This window comes from Acinonyx jubatus, chromosome E1 (genome assembly GCF_027475565.1).
Source record: "Acinonyx jubatus isolate Ajub_Pintada_27869175 chromosome E1, VMU_Ajub_asm_v1.0, whole genome shotgun sequence".
NCBI lineage: Eukaryota > Metazoa > Chordata > Mammalia > Carnivora > Felidae > Acinonyx > Acinonyx jubatus.
Window position 1 is genome coordinate 25,012,021 of NC_069397.1, and position 21,922 is coordinate 25,033,942.

At 35.7% G+C, this 21,922-nt stretch overlaps 1 protein-coding gene across 1 annotated transcript in view; it reads left to right on the forward strand.

The window, feature by feature from the left end:
• Positions 1-21,922, forward strand: part of BCAS3 (BCAS3 microtubule associated cell migration factor) — a 606,762-nt gene that overhangs the window by 53,847 nt on the left and 530,993 nt on the right. The gene's annotated exons all lie outside the window — the stretch shown is intronic.

Here is a 21,922-nt window from a genome sequence, read left to right on the forward strand (position 1 = left end):
GTGTAAGTAATGTCAGGGATCAATTTAGCGATTAAATCTGCTTAATTGAAATGGGAAGGGTGGAGGTAACAAGGCAACAGCATCCTGCAGTCATGTAGAGATTTTTCTCCTTGTTATTGGGCTGTATGACACATCCAGAGTTCAGCTGTCTCTCCTTTGCTCTCTCTCACTCTCTCTTGCTCTGATTTTTATTGCATTTGAGTTTTGGTGAAATCCTTTAACAAGGAAGATTGTTGAACATCTTTTTCTGGAAGGTTTTTGGAGTAGCCAGCCTTCTCTTTGGGTAGTTGGACTCAAGAACAACTTTATTATTAAAAGACTCTGCTATGTCTTTGTAAATTCTTTTGTATGTAATTCAGAGGCAGATTTTTCTCCTTTCAGTTCATTTATGAAGCTCTTTTATATATGTCAGTTATTAATTTCCCACATTTTTCAACTTTTACTTTGGGCAGAAATACTTCGTGAGAGAGTATAAAGCTATAAAAGTTATTGTTGGTAGTAGAATTTGAATATGCTTAATTTATTTTATCTAATTAAAAAAGATTTCTATAATGTAATATTTAAAAATATAATATATTTAAAATGTAATTTCACACAGCTAAATGTTCTTGTGCAAAAGTTACATATGTATCACTTTTGTTGTATTTGATTAATTTTTAGGTTTGTTTTCACTGAAGTTCTACATGTGACTGATCACATAAAATTTGTAATGGAAAATAGAATACCCCATCCCTCTCTTTCATCCATTTTGCTTTGTGTGATCATTTTGATGGAGTAAGTTCTTTAGTAGCTTCTGGAAAAAAGATGTGTGGTAAATCTTGTTTGTCTGAAGTTGTCTTTATTCTTTCTTAATTCTTGATTGCTAATTTGGCTGGCTAACAAATACTTTTTTGTAAATGGTGTTCAGAATTTTTAAGGCATTCATCTAGTGTTATGGTTGAAGAGTCTGAAGCCATTTTGATACCTTTTTCTTTGTCTATGGCTTGTTTTTCTCTGGGAACTAGCATAATGTTAGTCTTGTTCCCAGTGTTCTCAAACTTTACAATGATGTTTCTTAGCTCATACATTGTCCTGGGCCCCTTCAGTGAGGATGAAAATTAGGCAGTTTTAGAAAATTTCTTTAAATTTATTTTTTGATACCTTCTTTTAGTTTTATTTGTTCTCTCAGGTACTTACATTATTTGGCTGTTATACTCCCTAGAATGATTAATTTTATTTTTTATTTTTTTAATTTTTATTTTTTAATGTTTATTTTTGAGAGAGAGAGAGAGAGAGAGAGAGAGAGAGAGAGAGAGGCAGAGCATGAGTGGGGGGGGGGGGCGGGCAGAGCGAGAGGGAGACACAGAATCTGAAGTAGGCTCTAGGCTCTGAACTGTCAGCACAGAGCCCAATGCAGGGCTTGAACTCACGAACCATGAGATCATGACCTGAGCTGAAGTTGGGTCGGATGCTCAACCAACTGAGCTACCCAAGTGCCCCTAGAATGATCAGTTTTAAAAAACAATTTCTTTCCTGTTCTTTTTGGGAGATTGTCTCCCTCAGGATTATAAACTCTTCTGTTGAATAATTCTTTTCTATTATCATGTTTTTCTTTTTTTTCCCTTATTTTTAAAAAAAATGTTTATTTATTTTGAGAAAGAGAGCATACACGTGCATGCATGAGTGCACGAGAGAATTCCAAGCATGCTCTGCTCTGTCAGCTCAGAGCCCAGTGTGGGACTCCATCCCATGAACTGTGAGATCGTCACCTGAGCTGAGATCAAGAGTTGGACTTAACTAACTGAGCCACCCAGGCACCTCTATACTAACTTGTTTTTCTTAATCTTACCTTCTCATACCCAACAATTCGCTCTCCCTCTCTGCCTACTCCCTTCTTATCCTCTCTCCCTCCCCTCTCCCTCTTCTTCTCTTTTCTTTCTTTCTTGATGTAATTTACATATAAATATTACCAACTAGAATCCAGTGATATATGCAAAGAATGATATATCATGACCGAGTAAGATATTTCAGAAATACAAGGTTAGTTAACATTTGAAAATCATTCAGATCATTCAGTGTAATTTGTATTAATAGAACAAAGAAGAAAATCCAGATGAGCATCTTATTAGAAGTGGAAAAAACCTTTGATAAAATTCAGTAATCATTTATGATTAAAAAAACCTTTCCACAAATTAGGATAGAAACATCCTCAGTATGATAAAGATTATAAAAAACCTACAGCTTACATTATACTTAATAGTGATATATTAAATACTTTCTGCTGAGTTTGGGATAGCTTCTACCACAACTTTTATTTATCTTTGAATGTAGGTCCTAGACATTACAATAGGCAAGAAAAATAAATAAAAGGTGTAAATACTAGAATGAAAGATGTAAAATTGTCTTTATTCATCGATAACTTGATTGTATATATGGAAAATGCAAAAGAACCTATAAACTTTAGAATTAAGAAGTGAATTTAGCACAGTTGTTGAATCCAGGTTCATTAGATCTTTTGTGAACTGATCCCCTCACTGTATTTTTCCAGCATCATTTTCAGCCATCCTTTTAAAAAAATATTTTTTTAAGTTTATTTATTTAATTTTGAGAGAGGGACAGCATGAGAGGGGAGAAGGGCAGAGAGAGAGAGAGAGAGAGAGAGAGAGAGAGAGAGAGAGAGAGAGAGAGAGAATCCCAGGCAGGCTCCATGCTGCTAGCACAGAACCCAGTGCAGGGCTCGGACCCACGAATCATGAGATGGTGACTTAAGCTGAAACCAAGAGTCAGATGCTTAACTGATTGAGCCACCCAGGTGCATGCATTTTCAGCCATCCTGAAAGAGTGTCTCACATCTTCTTCCTTGCTCTGATAGTACTCCTTTGTGATAGTTGTTCTGAACTTCTTTCATTTCCTCAAATGATCCATTCTCTTTAAGGTCATTTCATTGCTATTTCCTTTTCTAGAATTCTCATGTTTTGCTGACCCTTTTGCTCCATATTCAATTTAATAGTATGTGCTGATGTACGATTTACTCTCCTTTTTTTAATTTTAGTTGCTCATTTACCTCTCGTTAGACTGTTTTTGTTTTAAAGATTTTATTATTTTAAGTATTCTCTACACCCAACATGGGGCTTGAACTTACAACCCCTAGATCAAGAGTCACATGCCCCACTGACAGAGCCAGCCAGGCACCCTATACCTCTTGGCTAGATTTGTATTCTGTCTTCATATCTTTCGCACCTCACCAAGTACTTGTTTCAAGGTGTTAATAAATATTTGTTGAGAGTTTTTACATGGTGGGGCACCTGTGTGGCTCAGTTGGTTGAGTGTCTGACTTTAGCTCAGGTCATGATCTCATGGTTTGTGAGTTCGAACCCCGCAGCAGGCTCTCTGCTTTCAGTGCGGATCCTGCTTCAGATCATCTGTACCCTCCTCTCTCTGTACCTCCCCCGCTCTCTCTCTCTCTCTCTCTCAAAAATAAAATGAAAACATTAAAAAAAAAGAAAAAAAAAGAAAGTTGCTTCAAAAGATGGTAAGATCTTTTGAAAATTATGACCCAGAAGAAAAGCAGGTTCCCTTTCTGTAGGTGTTTCTGTGGAAAGTCTGTCCTTTAAAAGTGAGAAACTGAAGGATTTGGATGGCATCTTATGCCATGGTAGGTCGTTATTAAATATAATATACTATAAATCGGCATTTACTCATATCAGCATAGTTTATGCTTTCCATGGTCAGCAATAATTGATTATTTTCTTAATGAACCTACACCTGCTTTAGAATTTTTTATGAGAGTATTTCAGAAAAGTATGACCAATCAATTGGTGTTCTAATATCAGATAAAAACTGTTATTTATTTTTCAAAATTTTCAAGAACTTATTTCAAGCAAAGCAAGTTCTTCATATCATTACTCTCAGTAGCCATTGTGGTTTTTAGTATCTCAGTACCTCACATTTGAGATAAAATATATTAGCATGTATGTGTTAATGTAAAGTTAAAAATGTATATGATTATAAACTTTGTGCTAGTAATGATTATTTCCAAGGAGTGGGATCAGAAAGCACTTTCACTTTAATATGTTTTTAATATCTTAAAATAAAGACCATATAATTCTAACCAGTTAAAATATTTATTATAAAGATTTAAAGAGGGGTGCCTGTCTGGCTCCATTGGAAGAGTGTGCGACTCTTTCAGGGTTGTGAGTTTGAGTCCCACATCGGGTGTAGAGATTACTTAAATGAATAAAACTTAAAAAAAAAAAGATAAAAATTTAAGCAATACTAATTGTAGAAAGTGAAAATTCATTTGGTTCTGTGTTATCAGAGATAAATCTAGGTTACTTCTTTCCTTCCTTTTCTTCCTTCCTCCAGATACTGAGTTCACAGCTTAGAGTATCCATTTCCTGACTTTTCCCGTTAACATGCATGAAATTAAGTTGTAGTATTATGTCCAGGGCCTGATTCAAGTTCTTTACATATGTTGCATGTATTGGCTCTAGGATGTGTGCGTCATTCCTTTGTATAAACATTTATATTAATTTTGGCTTTCCCCCTAGCAGGTTATGTTGTTACATACTTCGATGTATGTGCAATTAAAAAATACAGGGAATTATTTTCTTAGGATAGCTCTTAAATTTTTTTTAACGTTTACTTATTTTTGGAAGACAGAGCATAAGTGGGGAAGGGGCAGAGAGAGAAGGAGACACAGAATCTGAAGCAGACTCCAGGCTCTGAGCTGTCAGCATAGAGCCTGATGAGAGGCTTGAACCCATAAACCATTAGATTGTGACCTGAGCCAAAGTCGGATGCTTAACTGGCTGAGCTACCCAGGCAGCCCTTAAGATAACTCTTAGAAGGAAATTACTGTCCCATAACCAGTAAGGAAATTGAATTAGTAATCAAAAATCTGCCAAAAAACAAGAGTCCAGGGCCAGATGGCTTTCCAGAGGAATTCTACCAAACACTTAAGGAAGAGTTAACACCTATTCTCTTGAAGGTGTTCCAAAAAATAGAAATGGAAGGAAAACTTCCAGACTCTTTCTATGAAGCCAGCATTACCCTGATTCCAAAACCAGACAGAGACCCCACTAAAAAGGAGAACTATAGACCAATTTCCCTGTGAGCATGGATGCAAAAATCCTCAACAAGATATTAGCCAACCGGATCCAACAATACATTAAAAAAAATGTTCACCACGACCAAGTGGGATTTATACCTGGGATGCAGGGCTGGTTCAATATCCGCAAAATAATTAATGTGATTCATCACATCAATAAAAGAAAGGACAAGAACCATATGATTCTCTCAATAGATGCATAGAAAGCATTTGACAAAATACAGCAGCATCCTTTCTTGATAAAAACCCTCAAGAAAGTAGGGATAGAAGGAGCATACCTTGAGATCATAAAAGCCATGTATGAATGACCCAACGCTAATGTCATCCTCAATGGGGAAAAACTGAAAGCTTTCCCCCTAAGGTCAGGAATGAGACAGGGATGTCCACTCTCGCCACCGTTATTCAACATAGTATTGGAAGTCTTAGCCTCTGCAATCAGACAACACAAAGAAATAAAAGGCATCCATATCGGCCAGGAGGAGGTCAAACTTGCACTCTTCGCAGGTGACATGATACTCTATATGGAAAACCCAAAAGATTCCACCAAAAAACTGCTAGAATTGATTCATGAATTCAGCAAAGTTGCAGGATATAAAATCAATGCACAGAAATCGGTTGCATTCCTATACACCAACAATGAAGTGACAGAGAAATCAAGGAATCAATCCCATTTCCAGTTGCACAAAAAAACATAAAATACCTAGGAATAAATCTAACCAAAGAGGTGAAAATCTATACACTGAAAACTATAGAAAGCTTATGAAAGAAATTGAAGAAGACACAAAGAAATGGAAGAAGATTCCATGCTCCTCAATAGGAAGAACAAATATTGTTAAAATGTTGATACTACCCAAAGCAATCTACATATTCAATGCAATCCCTATCAATATAACACCAGCATTCTTCACAGAGCTAGAACAAATAATCCTAAAATTTGTATGGAACCGGAAAAGACCCCGAATAGCCAAAGCGATCTTGAAAAAGAAAACCAAAGCAGGAGGCATCACAATCCCAGACTTCAAACTATACTACAAAGCTGTAGCCATCAAGACAGTATGGTACTGGCACAAGAGCAGACACTCAGATCAGTGGAACAGAATAGAGAACCCAGAAATGGACCCACAAATGTATGGCCAACTAATCTTTGACAAAGCAGGAAAGAATATCCAATGGAATAAAGACAGTCTCTTCAGCAAGTGGTGCTGGGAAAACTAGACAGCAACATGCAGAAGAATGAACCTGGACCACTTTCTTACACCATACACAAAAAGAAACTCAAAATGGATGAAAGACCTCAATGTAAGACAGGAAGCCATCAAAATCCTCGAGGAGAAAGCAGGCAAAAACCTCCTTGATCTTGGCCACAGCAACTTCTTACTCAACACGTCTCCAGAGGCAAGGGAAACAAAAGCAAAAATGAACTACTGGGACCTCATCAAAATAAAAAGCTTCTGCACGGCGAAGGAAACAATCAGCAAAACTAAAAGGCAACTGACAGAATGGGAGAAGATATTTGCAAATGACATATCAGATAAAGGGTTAGTATCCAAAATCTATAAATAGCTCACCAAACTCCACACCCGAAAAACAAATAATCCAGTGAAGAAATGGGCAAAAGACATGAATAGACAGTTCTCCAAAGAAGACATCCAGATGGCCAACTGACACATGAAAAAATGCTCCACATCACTCATCATCAGGGAAATACAAATCAAAACCACAATGAGATACCACCTCACACCTGTCAGAATGGCTAACATTAACAACTCAGGCAACAACAGATGTTGGCGAGGATGCAGAGAAAGAGGATCTCTTTTGCATTGTTGGTGGGAATGCAGGCTGGTGCAGCCACTCTCGAAACCAGTATGGAGGTTCCTCCAAAAGTTAAAAATAGAACTATCCTGCGACCCAGCATTTGCACTACTAGGCATTTTTCCAAGGGGTACAGGTGTGCTGTTTCAAAGGGACACATGCACCCCCATATTTATGACAGCACTATCAACAATAGCCAAAGTATGGAAACAGCCTAAATGTCCATCAATGGATGAATGGATAAAGAAGGTGTGGTATATCTATACAATGGAGTATTACTCAGCAATCAAAAAGAATGAAATCTTGCCATTTGCAACTATGTGCATGGAACTGGAGGGTATTATGCTAAGTTAGATTAGTCAGAGAAAAACAAAAATCCTATGACTTCACTCACATGAGGACTTTAAGAGAGAAAACAGATGAACGTAAGGGAATGGAAACAAAAATAATGTAAAAACAGGGAGGGGGACAAAACAGAAGAGACTCATAAATATGGAGAACAAACTGAGGGTTATGGGAGGAGTTGTGGGAGGGGGAATGGGCTAAATGGGTAACAGGCACTAAGGAATCTACTCCTGAAATCATTGTTGCATTATATGCTAACTAATTTGGATGTAAATTAAAAAAAATTAAAAATAAAATTAAAAAGAAGGGAATTCCTGGGTAAAGAATATGTACGTGTAAAATTTTGATACATCTTGTAAAGTTGCTTCTCAGAGAGAGTATACCGACATCTGTACATGAAAATTCCTTTTTTCTCCAATTCTGTCCTTTACTGTCTATCTATTATGAATCTTTACAGTTTTTGCATATCTGATGGAGGAAAACCCTTTTCATTTGTAATTTTTTGGTCTTTGAGTGCTAGGAAGAGTAGAAAATCTTCATGTTTTTGCTGTTTATTCTGATTAATACCTTGCTTATTTGTACCCTTTGCTCTTATTGATTGAGCTCTTGATTATTATTAGTGATATATTGTTATGGATATGTATCCTGTAAACTTCATATATAGTTTGCCATTTGTCATGTTATCTGATGAAATCTATCAGTCGTTAGTTTCATGCAAAGAAAATCTTTGCATATTTTATAACCATGTCTAACTTTAAATCTTGACTCTTCTTGAAAGTTGAATTTAATTTTTTTTGTTATTTGTTTTATTTTTATATTTTCTTGGTTGTTCCTTGACATCTTCTGATTTTCATAGGTTTTTGGGGAGTTTCTCCTTTATTAAGGTGTTTTTCCATACTATGATATATTTCTTTGGAATAATGGGACAGCAATCTAATCACCACTTTCTCTGCAGTGCTTTCCATAATTATGTGGAAAATGAGTAGTGACCCAAAATGTATTTATTCTGTATTTCACAAAAGAGGAATTAGAGCTCTACTTTTGTATAAAGTATTTTTTAAAAATCATTTGTCAGTGACCAAATGAATAATGCTGTTTTTAACTGTAATAGAGCTTGTAACTGTATTAGAAGTTATATTAGCCTTGTATTCATGCTGTTTTCTTATTGGTTATGGAGAAAGATTATTTTAGTCTCAGACTCGAATCAGATTTCTTAGAAATGCAGATTAAGTCTTATTCATTATCCTTAGGAGTCCAGTGTACTGAGTACCTGAACTTCTTCATATTGAGAATGTATTAGAACTAATTCTTATAAGCTAGGACCTTTTTTCTGAGAGTAGAAGTACTCTGGAGATAGAAGTTTCCTCGAGTGTCTATGAGCCAAAGTTCTCTCATCCACAATACTGGGTAGCCAATTTGGTTTATTTCTTCTGGGTTATTTATACTTATCACTGGAAAGGTACTATTATTTTTTGTTCTGCTATAAGGAATTTACAATTTCACATCTCAAAATATTTAAGGGTTTAAAAAGAACCCTAAGATCCAACCCAGTTTTTCCTAGTGGAAGGTAAATTCCAGGTATTTTCTGAAACTTATAATATTATAAACAGACCACCAGGCAGTCAAAAATACTAATCATTGCTGGTTTTTTATGCTATGAATGGCTAAAGTTATTTTTCTAGAAACAAACATGCAGGGTAATTCTATAGTTAAACTTTTTTCATTTGCTTATTTTTGTAAATTTTCAGAGTACTTTTTCATAAGGTACAACCACCAGTTTCATCCTTTTAAAATGACTTAAATGTGCTTTTTGATCATATTCAAAGAAGAGCTGTTTGATTTTTCAGCTGTGTGAATTCAGAAATTTTGATTAACTTCACCAGAAGGATTTGCTATAATTTTTTTTTTTGTTGTTTTGCTGTAAAATTCTAACTTCAAACAAATAAATCCTGTTAACACGCACACAGACGCACAGAATCTGTTCAACCAAGACACCGGCAGCCTTCCAAAAGTAGGCCAACTGACATTTGCTCATAGTCATCACCAGTACTTTGCAAAGAGGAAACAGGCTTATTGACATTTTAAATGGCCAAACTATGAGATTTAAGGCCTCCCTAATGTTTTCTGCTCTAATTATTTCTCAGTTTGCCTTGTGTATTCTTTTTTAATAACACCTCATCTTTTTCGTTGGGGCCTTTACTACTTGGAATCATTTAGGTTTTTACAAAATTTTGCTAAACCTGTGATTTAGGTAAATTATGACTGGACATATATATTCCTCTTAAATTTCTTTAATTGTTTTGGTCGGAGAAACAGTTTCCAGGAGAGAATATCTGTTTTAGAAGTGCTGCTTTTTTAGTTTTTTAGTTTTTGTGATGTCATGGTGTTGAATTTGAGACATTGATCTAAGAGTATTCTGTTTATATCTATTTGAACCCAGTAATTAAAGATTTTTCCTATGAGGGCTATAGTGAGAGGGAAGTGTACTAAATAGAAAAGATAGGAAGTAAATTTATAAATGAGTGAATAATAATGCTTGATATTTTTCAGATGAAATTCTAGGTTGATTATATACATTATCATCACTTTACCACTAGTCTGGAAAGGTGAGTACCATTACCCTGTTTGATAGGTAAGGAGACTTAGAGCTCAAAGTTGGTAAGTGGCTGGCATAAAGACATATAGCTGATGGGTGGTGGAACTGGAATTTGAACTTTAAAGCTTGGCCTCTTAATCATTAGGCCTCACTGTCTCCATGTTTACAGGGCAACACTTTTACCAAATTCAGGTGTTTCTAGGTTATGCTTCTGACTGAAGAAATCAAACAGTTGTGTATTCATTGACATACATAAAAAGTAGCTGTTTCTCTGTATTTCTTCCATTTTGAAAATTTAAAGTATCTTCAGTTGTTTTAGTGTCTTCATTGTATTTGGAGTCCTTGGTTGTTTAGTCTAAGGGTGAAGAGCAATTAAAAGAGTCAATCTGGGCATCAATATATAGAAAAGCCATTATCCTACATAACTACATTTAAAATTTTAAGCTGTCAGGATAAAGTATGTCACAGAAACAGCTGTAGTCTATTCAAGTTACATTCACCTTAAATTAAATCAACTGTTGAAAAGAAATGTTGGTTTCTTTTTATAGGACTTGGTATAAACTACTAAAAGTACATCAAAAGGGTTAGTGACGGATATCTTGAATCAGATAAAAACAAAGGTGTAACACGAAGCAAGTAAATTACATGTGAGCTTAATGATTCTGACCCAAATAAACAGACTTGTAATGGAGATGCTGATGATTATCAGTGCAGCTTAAATGCTTTTTACTGTAGAGCTGTAAAGAAGAATGTGGGTGTCTTAGTGAATTGGACAAGTTGTGGTCTTGGAAATCTTTGTTCATTTATCATAACACATTCCTAGGTGTGAAAGTGAAAACTCATAATTTTCTAAGTATACTTATTGTAAAGTTAGCCTTTTAAAAAATTCATCTTTATTGAGAAATAATTTACCTATAACACAACTTATGAATTTTGGGTATATGATTTGAGCTTTGCCAGATGGATGCAGTTATGGAACTACCACCACAATCAAAATACAAAGTCTTTCTTTCACTATAAAAAGTCCCCTTTTCCAATTCACACCCAGTAAAATGGCTTACATACAAAGAGAGGTAATAACAAGTGTTGGTGAGGATGTGGACTAATTGGAACTCTCGTATGTTATTTATTAGAATGTTAAGATAGTACAACCACTGGAAAACAGCTTGGCAGTTCCTTAAAATATTAAATATGGAGTTACCATTAACCCAGCAATTCTACTTCTAGGCATGTAGCCAATAAAAATGAAAACATACATCTATAGAAATTTGTAAATGAATATTTATAGCAGCGTTATTTGTAATAGCCAAAAAGTGGAAACAACCTAAATGTCTATCAGCTGATAAAGAAAATGTGGTATAACCATACAATGGAGTATTATTTGGCCATGAATAAATGATGTTGTGATATATACTGCAAGATGAACCTTGAAAACATCATGTTAAGTAAAAGAAAGCAGCTGCAAAAGGCCACAAATTGTTGATTCTGTCTATATGAAATATCCAGAATAGGCAAATCTGTAGACACAGAAAGCACATTAGTGGTTGCCTAGGATTAGGTGACTCTGAGAGTTTGGGGAACAACTGCTAATATACACAGGATTTCTCTTTGGGGGCTATGAAAATGTTCTACATTTTTTGATTAGTTGTTGGGGTACCTGGGTGACTCAGTTGGTTAAGCGTCTGGCTCTTGGTTTCGGCTCAGGTCATGATCTTGCTGTTGGTGAGTTTGAGCCCTGCATTGGGCTTTGTGCTGATAGCACAGAACCTGCTTGGGATTCTCTTTCCATGTCTCTCTCTGCCCCTCCCTTGCTCACTCTGTCTCTCTCTCTCAAAATAAATAAACTTACAAAAAAAATTGTGGTGATGGTTGCACAACTGTAAATATACTAGAAACCATTGAATTGTACACATTAAATTGGTGAAATATATTTATGTGAATTATATATGTATATATTTTTAAAGGCTTTTTAAAGTGTATTTTTGAGAGAGAGTCTGAGAGAGTACGCACAAGTGGGGGAGGGACAGAGAGAGAGGGAGACACAGAATCTGAAGCAGGCTCCAGGCTCTGCACTTACAGCAGAGAGCCTGATAGGGGGTTGAACTCACTAACTGTGACATCATGACCTGAGCTGAAGTCAGATGCTTAACTGACTGAGCCACTCAGGTGCCCCTGAATTATATATTTTTAAATGTTTATTTATTTATTTTAAGAAAGAGTGAGAGAGTGTATGTGCTCACACAAGCAGGGGAGGAGCAGAGAGAGAGGGAGACAGAGAATCCCAGGCAGGCTCTGTGCTGATGCGGGGCTCCATCCCACCACTGTGCGATCAAGACCCGAGTTGAAATCAAGAATTGGATGGTTAACTGACTGAGCAACCCAGGTGCCTCTATGTGAATTATATTTAATAAAGTTGTTTATAACAAAATTCCCCTTTTTAAAAAAATTTTTTTAACATTTATTTGTTATTGAGAGACAGAGAGAGTGAGCAGGGGAAGGGTAGAGAGAGGGGGAGACACAGAATCTAAAGTAGGCTCCAGGCTCTGTCAGCTGTCAGCACAGAGCCCAAAGCAGGGCTCGAACTCACGATCTGTGAGATCATGACCTGAGCCGAAGTCAGTCACCTAACCAACTGAGCCACCCAGGCACCCCTATAACAAAATTCCTCTTGTGCCCCTTACCTCCCCGCACCTGGAACGCCAGCAATGACTAATAGAATTTATGTCACTATTGTTTCTGCCTTTCTAGAATTTGAAAAAATGGAATATGTAACATTTATATGTGCTTGGTTTCTTTCACTTCACATAATGCTTTTGAGAATCATCTATGTTGTTGTTTCAGTTGTTCATTCCCTTAAAAAAAAATCTGAATAGTGTTCCATTGTCCAGATATACTAGTTTGTTTTTTCTTTCACCAGTGAATGGGTGTTTGGATTGTTTCCAGTTTTGTCTCATGCGTAAATCTTCTCTGAATAGTTGCTTGGAGATACATGTTTTAATTTCTCTTGAGTAAGAGTAAGATTACTAGGTCATATAGGAAGTGTAGGTTTATCTTTGTAGAAAATTGCCCAGCTGTTTTCCAAAGTGACTATACTGTTTTGCATTCCTACCAGCAGTGTTCCAGTTATCCTAACGACTAATGATACTGATCTTTCTTGTGCTTATTTGCCATTTTATTGTTTTTATAAAACTATTGAAATTTATTGCCATGTTTTAATAGTGTTGTTTTATTTAGTTGTAAGAGTTCTGTATATAGTCTAGATACAGGTCCTTTTTTAGATATATGTAAAATATGTATAAAAATTTTATTCCTTTGTGTGACTTACCTTGATGGGATTTTTTAAATAGACTACTTTTTTAGGGTATATTTCGGTTCACAGCAAAATTGAGCAGAAGGTACAGTGATTTCCCTTATATGCCCCATGTGCATATTCTCCCCTATTATCAACATCCTCCCACAGAAAGTACATTCAAACTTTTCAGGAGCAGATTTTTTTTTTTAAGTTTATTTACTTATTTTGAAAGAGAGAGAGAGAGAGAGAGCGAGCGTGCGTGCATGCTGGGGAGGGGCAGAGAGAAGGAGAGAGTGTCTAAACCAGGCTCCACGCTGACAGCTCTAACCCACAAACCATGAGATCATGATCTGAACTGAAACCAAGAGTCCACACTTAACCAACTGAGCCACCCAGGTGTCCCAAGAGCAAATATCTTTAATACTCAAAAGTTTTTACATTTTAAACTTCATTTTTAATTTCCAGTTTATTGAGTTTTTAAAAAATAGGTTGTGTTTGTTACGTTCTCTTTTTCATTCAGTTCAACACATTTCCTAGGTTGCCCTGTGATTTTGTCCTTGACCTATGGTTAGTTAAAAGGATGTTATTTTGTTTTTAAATTTTGAGAGATTTTCCTGATGTTTTTCTATTACTGATATCTAATTTAATCCCCTGAGAAGACCTAGTTTATATGATTCCAATCCTGTTAAGTGTTTTGAGATTTGTGTTATGGCCCAGAATATGGTCTATCTTACTTCATGGATCTCTATCCTTAGGAGTTGTGTTCCTGCTTATTCTGTCAGCTGTAGAGAAAGGGTTGTTGAAATCTTCCATAATATTGTTTGGGTATTCTTGTAATGTTATCAGTTTTTGCTTTATGTATTTTGCTACTCTGTTATTAGGAGCAAAACTATTTAGGATGGTAAAAGTCCTCTTTGTGAATTGATCAGTTTATTGTTACTGAAATCCCTGGTAATATTCCTTGCTCTGAAATCTTCTTTTTCTGTTATTATTACAGACATTCTTGCTTTCATTTTTTAAAGTTTATTTATTTACTTATTTTGAGAGAGAGAGTGAGAGAACGTGCACAGGAGGGGCAGAGAGAGAGGGAGAGAGAGAGAATCCCAAGCCGGCTCAGCACTGTCAGTGCCAAGCTCAATGAAGGGCTTGAACTCACAAACCATGAACCTTGAGATCATGACCTGAGCTGAAATGAAGTGTCAGACGCTTAACCGACTGAGCCACCCAGGCGCCCCAGACATTCTTGCTTTCTTTAGAACTAGTGTTGGCATGACATATTTTTTTGTGATTTTTTTACTTTTGATCTTTGGATTTCTTCATATGTAAAATGCATTTGAGGCGCCTGGGTGTCTCACTCGGTTGAGTGTCTGACTTTGGCTCAGGTCATGATCTCATGGCTTATGAGTTCTAGCCCTGCGTCAGGCTCTGTGCTGACAGCTTAGAGCCTGGAGCCTGCTTTGCATTCTGTGTCTCCCTCTCTTTCTGCCTCTCCCCTGCTTGTGCTCTATCTCTCTCTCTCTCTCAAAATAAATAAACATTAAATTAAAAAAAATATTTATATGTACAATGCGTTTATGTAGGCAGCATACAATTGGGGCTTACTTTTTATCTACTATTTCATTGTCTTTTAATTAGGTCTTTAGACAATTTACATTTAATGTGTATATCAGTGGGAATTGATTTAAATCTGTTAGTTTACTATTTTCTCTTTTTCATATGTGTTCATTGTTGTTCTTTCCCACTTTTTGTCTTCTTTTGGATTGGGTATTTTTATATCTCTACTTTATCTCCTTTGTTTATGTCTCTTTATCTTGTTTTTAGTGGTTCTTTAGGATTTATAGTATATATCTTTAACTCATCGCAGCCAATCTTCAAGTAACATAATGCCATTTCACATATTGTATAAAAATCTCAAAACAACAAAAAACCTTATTTAAAAATAGTCACATGACTTGAAGAGATATTTTTTCCAAAGAAGGTATAAAAATGGTCCATAAGCACATGAAAAGATGCTCAATATCATCATTAGGGAAATGCAAATCAAAACCATGATGAGCTACTACTTCATATCCATTAGGATGGCATTATTAAAAAAAGGAAACAAAAAACCCCAGACAATAACAAGTGTTGATGAGGATGTGGAAAAATTGGAACTCATATGTTTAGTGTAGCCACTAAATAGTGTAGCCACTGTGGAAAATGGTATGTGGTTTCTCAAAAACAGTGGATTTATGAAAAATTTTGGTTATTTATATAAATATTAAAAAAATAGAATATATATTTTTAAATAGACTATTTTCTTAATTAAAAATGTTTTTTAAATTTATATTTATTTATCTTTGAGAGGAGAAAGACAGAGTGTGAGCAGGGGAGGGGCAAAGAGAGAGAGGGAGACACAGTATCTGAAACAGGCTCCAGGCTCTGAGCTGTCAGCACAGAGCCCGACACAGGGCTTGAACTCATGGACTGTGAGATCATGACCTGAGCCAAAGTTGGATGCCCAACCGACTGAGCCACCCAGGCACCCCTTAAATAGATTTTATTTTTTAAGAACAGTTTTAGATTTATAGAAAGATTGAGTGGAAAGTACAGACGGTTCCCATATATTTCCTGAAATGAGTTTCTATTGTTCTATATCCTTGCCAGCATTTGATGTTGTCAGTTTTGGATTTTGGCCATTCTACTAGCTGTGTAATGGTATCTCAGTTTAATTTGTTTTTCCCTAATCATGGATGATGTGAAGCAGAAGCAGCATCTTTTGATATGCTTATTTGCCATCTGTATGTCTTCTTTGGTAAGGTATCTGTCAGGTCTTTAGCCCAGGATGTTTATTTTCTTATTGTTGAGTTCTAAGAGTATTCTGTATATTTTAGATAACAGCCCTTTATCTCACACACACACACACACACACACACACACACACACACACCTACGTGTATATATGATATGTGATATATATCGTATGTATTATTTTTCAAATATTTTTCCCCAGCCAGTGGCGTGTCTCATTCTTTTGACAGCATCGTCTTTCCCAGAGCATATTCAAATATTTTTTCTTTGTCTTCTCTATTTTAGCCCACTTCGTGCAGTTTCACAGCTCACTGATACTCTGTTCATTTTTTTCAGTCTTTTCTCTCCTTTTGTGTTTCTAGTAGTTTCTACTACTGTCTCTTCAAGTTTCCTAATCTTTTGCCCTGAAGTATCTAGTATATTATTAACTTATCTAGTGTATTTTTTCACCTCAAATGCTGCATTTTTCATTTTTAGATGTGTGTGAGTGTATGTTTATCTATACGGCAAGATCTTCCATGTGTCTTTAACTTGCTCTCACTTTGCTCTCCTTTTTTGAATAAATGAAGTATTTTTCTGATAGTCTTTAAAAAAATGTTTATTTAAGAGGGAGGGAGAACATGCACACATGTGCATGTGAGCAGGGGAAGGGAAGAGACAGAGAGGGAGAGAGAGAATCCCAAGCAGGCTCCACGCTTTCAGCGCAGAGCCTGACATGGGACTTGATGCCATGAACTGTGAGATCATGACCTGAGCTGAAATCAAGTCATCGGACACTGACTGAGCCACCCTGGTGCCTCTCTCATAGCAGTTTAAATATCACTTTATTCTGTTGATTCATTTATCTCCTTATATGGGTCATATTTTTTTGCTTATTTGCATGTCTTGAAATATTTGTTTGGATGCCACACACTGAATTTTATGTTGCTCAGGGCTGGTGTTAGTATTCCTTTAAGTATTTTGGGGCTTTGTTTTGGGCTACCTGACTTAAGTTACTTGAATTTTTGCTTGATATGCCTGGAACAGCCTTTATTCTAAGACAGGGGTGTGCAAACCTTTTCTTAAAGGGCCAGATAAATATTTTAGACTTGTGGGCCATATAGTATCTGTCGGGACTATTCACCTCTGCCGTCATAGTGCAAAAGCAGCCATTGGTTGTACTTAAATAGATTAGAATGTTGGAACATTCATAGGGCTCCCTTGTCTCAAGGATTACTGGTCCTATGCTGCCTATTGTTCAATGTCTGGAAGCTGTCTTTCCATACATCTTATCTTTTTCAAGTTTCCAGCAGGAGGGTATATCTACTCCCTGTTACTTCATTATGGCTGGATGTGAAAGTTCAGCATTTTGCTTTAATTCTAAGTTTTAGATAGTTTTTCTTAAGATTGTTTAGAACAGCACCTGGTACATAGTAAAAGCTCCATGTGAATTTTGTAAACTAAGCAAAGAAATAAATTGGATTTGGATTTTATTTGTAGGATAGTTTAAAATTTAATGTATCTTTAGAGAAGTTGAATCTCAGATCCTTTAAAAGTTGCCAGTATTATACAGGAATTTCTAGAGGTATTGTAGTCTTAATTGTGCTTTCTTCTCTCTGGTGCTAGATGTAGTAGCAAAAGAAAATGATAAAAACATCAAGGGATTCCTTTATTTCTTTTGATCTCATGAATAGGTAGAGGCGGCTTAAACTTTCCTTCCTCTTTTGCTGTCACCAAGGGACTACTGTGATTCTTGGCTTTCAGAGAATGGCATCTTGTTTTTTTTTTTTTTTTCTCCTTTGCTTATGATACTTTTAGTCTTAAAAACAAGAGGATTGAGCCTTTGTTGTTATCATTTGAAGTATCTTCTTGGCACCTACTGTTTATCCTAGGTTTCACTGAAAGTTTCCCTCTTGTTGCTGTTGCTGTGCCTTGCAGTTTTAATGTGTATATGGTTTTACTTTGGGAATATTTTTGAATTTCCATTATTTTCACTTGTGTAACATGAGAGAATCTATTTGAGGCCACATGCATTTATTCAGCTTTATATTTAACAGCAACAGCCTGCCACATGAACTAATCAAAACTCTAGTTTTAAGATGTGAAAAACAAAAATACAACTCTGGGTGTATGTGTGTAAGAGTGAGAAACACGAAGTTTAGGAGAATGGCTACCTGGTAGTGGGTGAGTGTCAGGGTATGAATCTGTATAAGTAAATGGAAATTATTGGTAATATTTTACTTCTCATTTTTGGGTGATGGGTTCATAGGTGTTTAGTTTATTATTGAAACATACAGGAGAGGTTCAAGTGTTCACCATTGAAGAGAAATAAACCAACGATTATTAATGGTATAATTCTTTGCACTCATTGTCCTAGGTGGAGAGGAGAAAGAAGCAAGCAAAGAAACTGAATATGGCAGTCTTTACTGGGACAGAAATGGAAATCAGAAATGAGAATTACAAGTTTAGAGTAAAGAAGTACAAGGGCGGGTTATTTTTCTCTGTATGTATTTTGCCTTGAGAGATTTATTTTATTTTTGCATAAGGATACATTCCTTAATTTGTTAATGTTTTAAATTTAGTAGTATTAAATCAGTTCTTTGTTTTAAAAGTGTGTGTGTGTGTGTGTGTGTGTGTGTGTTTATGTATGTATATATGTGTGTATTTTTTTCCCTCTTTTTCTTTTATTTTCATGTAGAGCAGTGACTGCATGTATGGAGCTAACATCTGTTCTTGGTATTTTTATTAAATTATTGAAAAGACCAGTGCAGTATCATCTCAAATTTGTCTTTTGACCTGTATATCAACGTTTTAAATGTAAATAATATCCTTTTTAAACTTTTTTATATGAAGTTTATTGTCAAATTGGTTTCCATACAAAAAACTTTTATTTTTTTAAATGTTTATTTATTTATTTTGAGAGAGAGTGTGCATGTGAGTGGGGGAGGGGCAGAGAGAAAGAGAGAGAGAGCTTGCATAACAGAGAATCCCAAGCAGGCTCCATGCTCAGCCTGGAGCCTGATGCAGGGCTCGATCCCACAACTGTGAGATCATGACCTGAGCTGATATCAAGAGTTGGGTGCTCAACTGACTGAGCCACCCAGGTGCCCCAATATCCTTTTTAAACTTACCTCACAGAACTCTCATGAGGACAAATGAAGTAAAGTGTAATTCTTTTGAAAGGTTTTACTTTTTTAAAAGTAATCTCTATACCCACAGTGAGCTCAAACTCACAACACTGAGATTAAGAGTCATATGCTCTTCTGACTGAGCCAGCCAGGCGCCCTAAGTAATGTGTAATTGAAATTTTTTCTTCACTGATGGAAGTTGCTAAAATGAGCAGGTATCAAGAGGGAGTCCCATGACCTCCATTCCATTACTGACAGGAGAGAAAAAGTGGCTCTAGAATTCTTAGTGTCTTCCCCATCACCTCCTTCTCCTCTCACACTATACTCATAGTGTTGCCATCACTATCTGGAGACCATGGGAACTAAATTCCTCATGTCCTTTATTCTTGTGTTACTCAATTGCCATAAGAAGCTTAAAGATCATCTCTCATCCTTACACTCCTTCCATATAGCATTCACTTGCCAGATTTTTCAGATCTCTCTCTTAATTCCCCTTCTCCTTGCACTGCTCACCCCAACTCCTGAAATTTTTTTACCAGGCCCTCTGGAAGTCATTGTTATCTGCAAAATCCCCTATATCCTCAACCAACTTCTTTTGGAATGTTCTTTTCCTTTTTCCATGTTGCAGTCTTTCTTGGTTATTACCTTTTTGGTTTTCAAAGATTAAATTTTTATTTTGTGGTTTTATGTATCACATTCCTGATGATAGCTAATGATGTTGAACATCTTTCATATGCTTACTTGAAATCCCTGTATCTGCTTGGGTGATAGTGTCTATTCATGTATTTTGCTAATTACTGTTGAATCTAGAGAGTTCTTTACATATTCTACATTCACGTCCTTTGTTGGATATATGATTTACAAATAACTTTTTTTCTATCTGTGGCTTTTTTCCCCATCATCTCAATTTAAATGAAGTCCAATTAATCATTTCTTTTCAAATGAAAGGATTCTTTCCTCAGGAATATTTTGGCACAGTAGTAGAGATCCATCTACACATTATTAACTTTGATACTCTGTATTTTGGTTGTTGTTTCTCAGATATTGTTATGCTTGGGGAAACTGGTGCTTATTCAACAAGGTTTCTGTGTTATTCAAGATTTATTTCTCTGTAGTCTGCAAATCCTGAAAGGAACTAGATAAATCCCCAAAGTTTACTAGTTGATATAGTTGCTCCCTGGGTGGTGTAAGAGGCTTTACATCTCTCTATGAGTATATAATTACCTATCATGTAAAAAGACCAAGCCTGGTATTTGACCAGGATGAGGTAGTTTATACCTAAATACAAATTTTTGCAGTGCCCTTTTTGGTTAATACAGTAGTAGTGTTTTTAATTTGTCTTAATTGTGCCTTGATTCTAAATACATTATTCTATCACTACTAATAGAGTTAGTCTAAATCATGCAAGTGTGGCATGATGCTCTTTGAAAAGTATTCTTGGTAATATAACTTGAAGTCTGGAATTGTGATGCTTCCATCTTTGCTTTTCTTTTTCAAGGTTGCTTTGGCTGTTTAGGTTTTTTTGTGGTTGCATACAAATTTTAGGATTGTTCATTCTAACTTTGTGAAAATGCTGTTGGTATTTTGATAGGGATTGCATTAAATGTGTAGATTGCTTTGGGTAGTATAGACATTTTAACAGTATTTGTTCTTCCAGCGCATAAGCATGAAATGTCTCTATTTCTTTGTGTCCTCTTCTCTTTCTTTCATCAGTGTTTTATAGTTTTCAGAGTACAAACCTCTTTGGTTAGGTTTATTCTTAGGTATCTTCTGGTTTTTGGTGCAGTTATGAGATTGATTCTTTAATTTCTCTTTCTACTGCTTCATTATTGGTGTGTAGAAATGTAACAGATTTATGTATGCTGATTTTGTATCCTGTGACTGTACTGAATTTGTGTATCAATTCTAGCAATTTTTTGGTGGAGTCTTTTGTGATTTCTGTATAGAGTATCATGCCATTTACAAATAACAAAAGTTTGATTTCTTACTTGCAATTTATTTCTTGCTGTTATCTGATTGTTACAGCTAGGACTTCCAGTACTGTGTTAAGTAATAGTGGTGAGAGTGAACTCATTGAAACTACACTGTGTGTAGTGAGTCCTTAAACTAATAACTTTTTCATTTAGATACTAGTTTTTGTAAACATCTATGTAGGAGCATATGGAAATAGAACTTTTTTTTTTAATTCAGTAGAAAAAATAAAAAGTATTCTTGGTGGGTATTTAATGTATAGGCTCTGACATGGTTATTGGAACATGGTATATTATAGTATTTTAGGGAAAATAATATATTTTAAAAAGTTGACATTTATCCTTTTAACACTTTAGGTAGCTTCTCATACACAGAAATTTATTGGGGCTGAAAGTAGGCCTTTTATTTTATTTTATTTTATTTTTTTAATGTTTGTTTATTTTTGATTGAGAGGGAAGGAGGGGCAGAGAGAGAGGGAGACAGAGGATCTGAGCAGACTCTGCTCAGAGCAGGGAGCCTGATGTGGGGCTTGAACTCAATAACTGTGAGATCATGATCTGAGCCAAAGTCAGATGCTTAACTGACTGAGCCACCCAGTCACCCTGAAAGTAGGCCTTTTAATACTAATTTTTGATAATTTATTTAGAAGATAGTTCCTCTTAAACAACATGACCTAGAGCTTCCTATTATAAGTTGTAGCCACTCAGAGCATAAAAGGATGATATAGGTAGTGATCAGAGTGTATGAACAACTTTGTTGCTTCTAATTTCTAGGTTGTAGTTCTTTACATCTTTCTTAGAGTTGTGGCTAAATGTGGCATTTTTTGAGGTACACTCCTAAGCTAATTATAGGATATCTATAGATACTTTGATAGACATACATGGAAACAATTTAAATGTTGGCCCTTTAAGATAATTTTT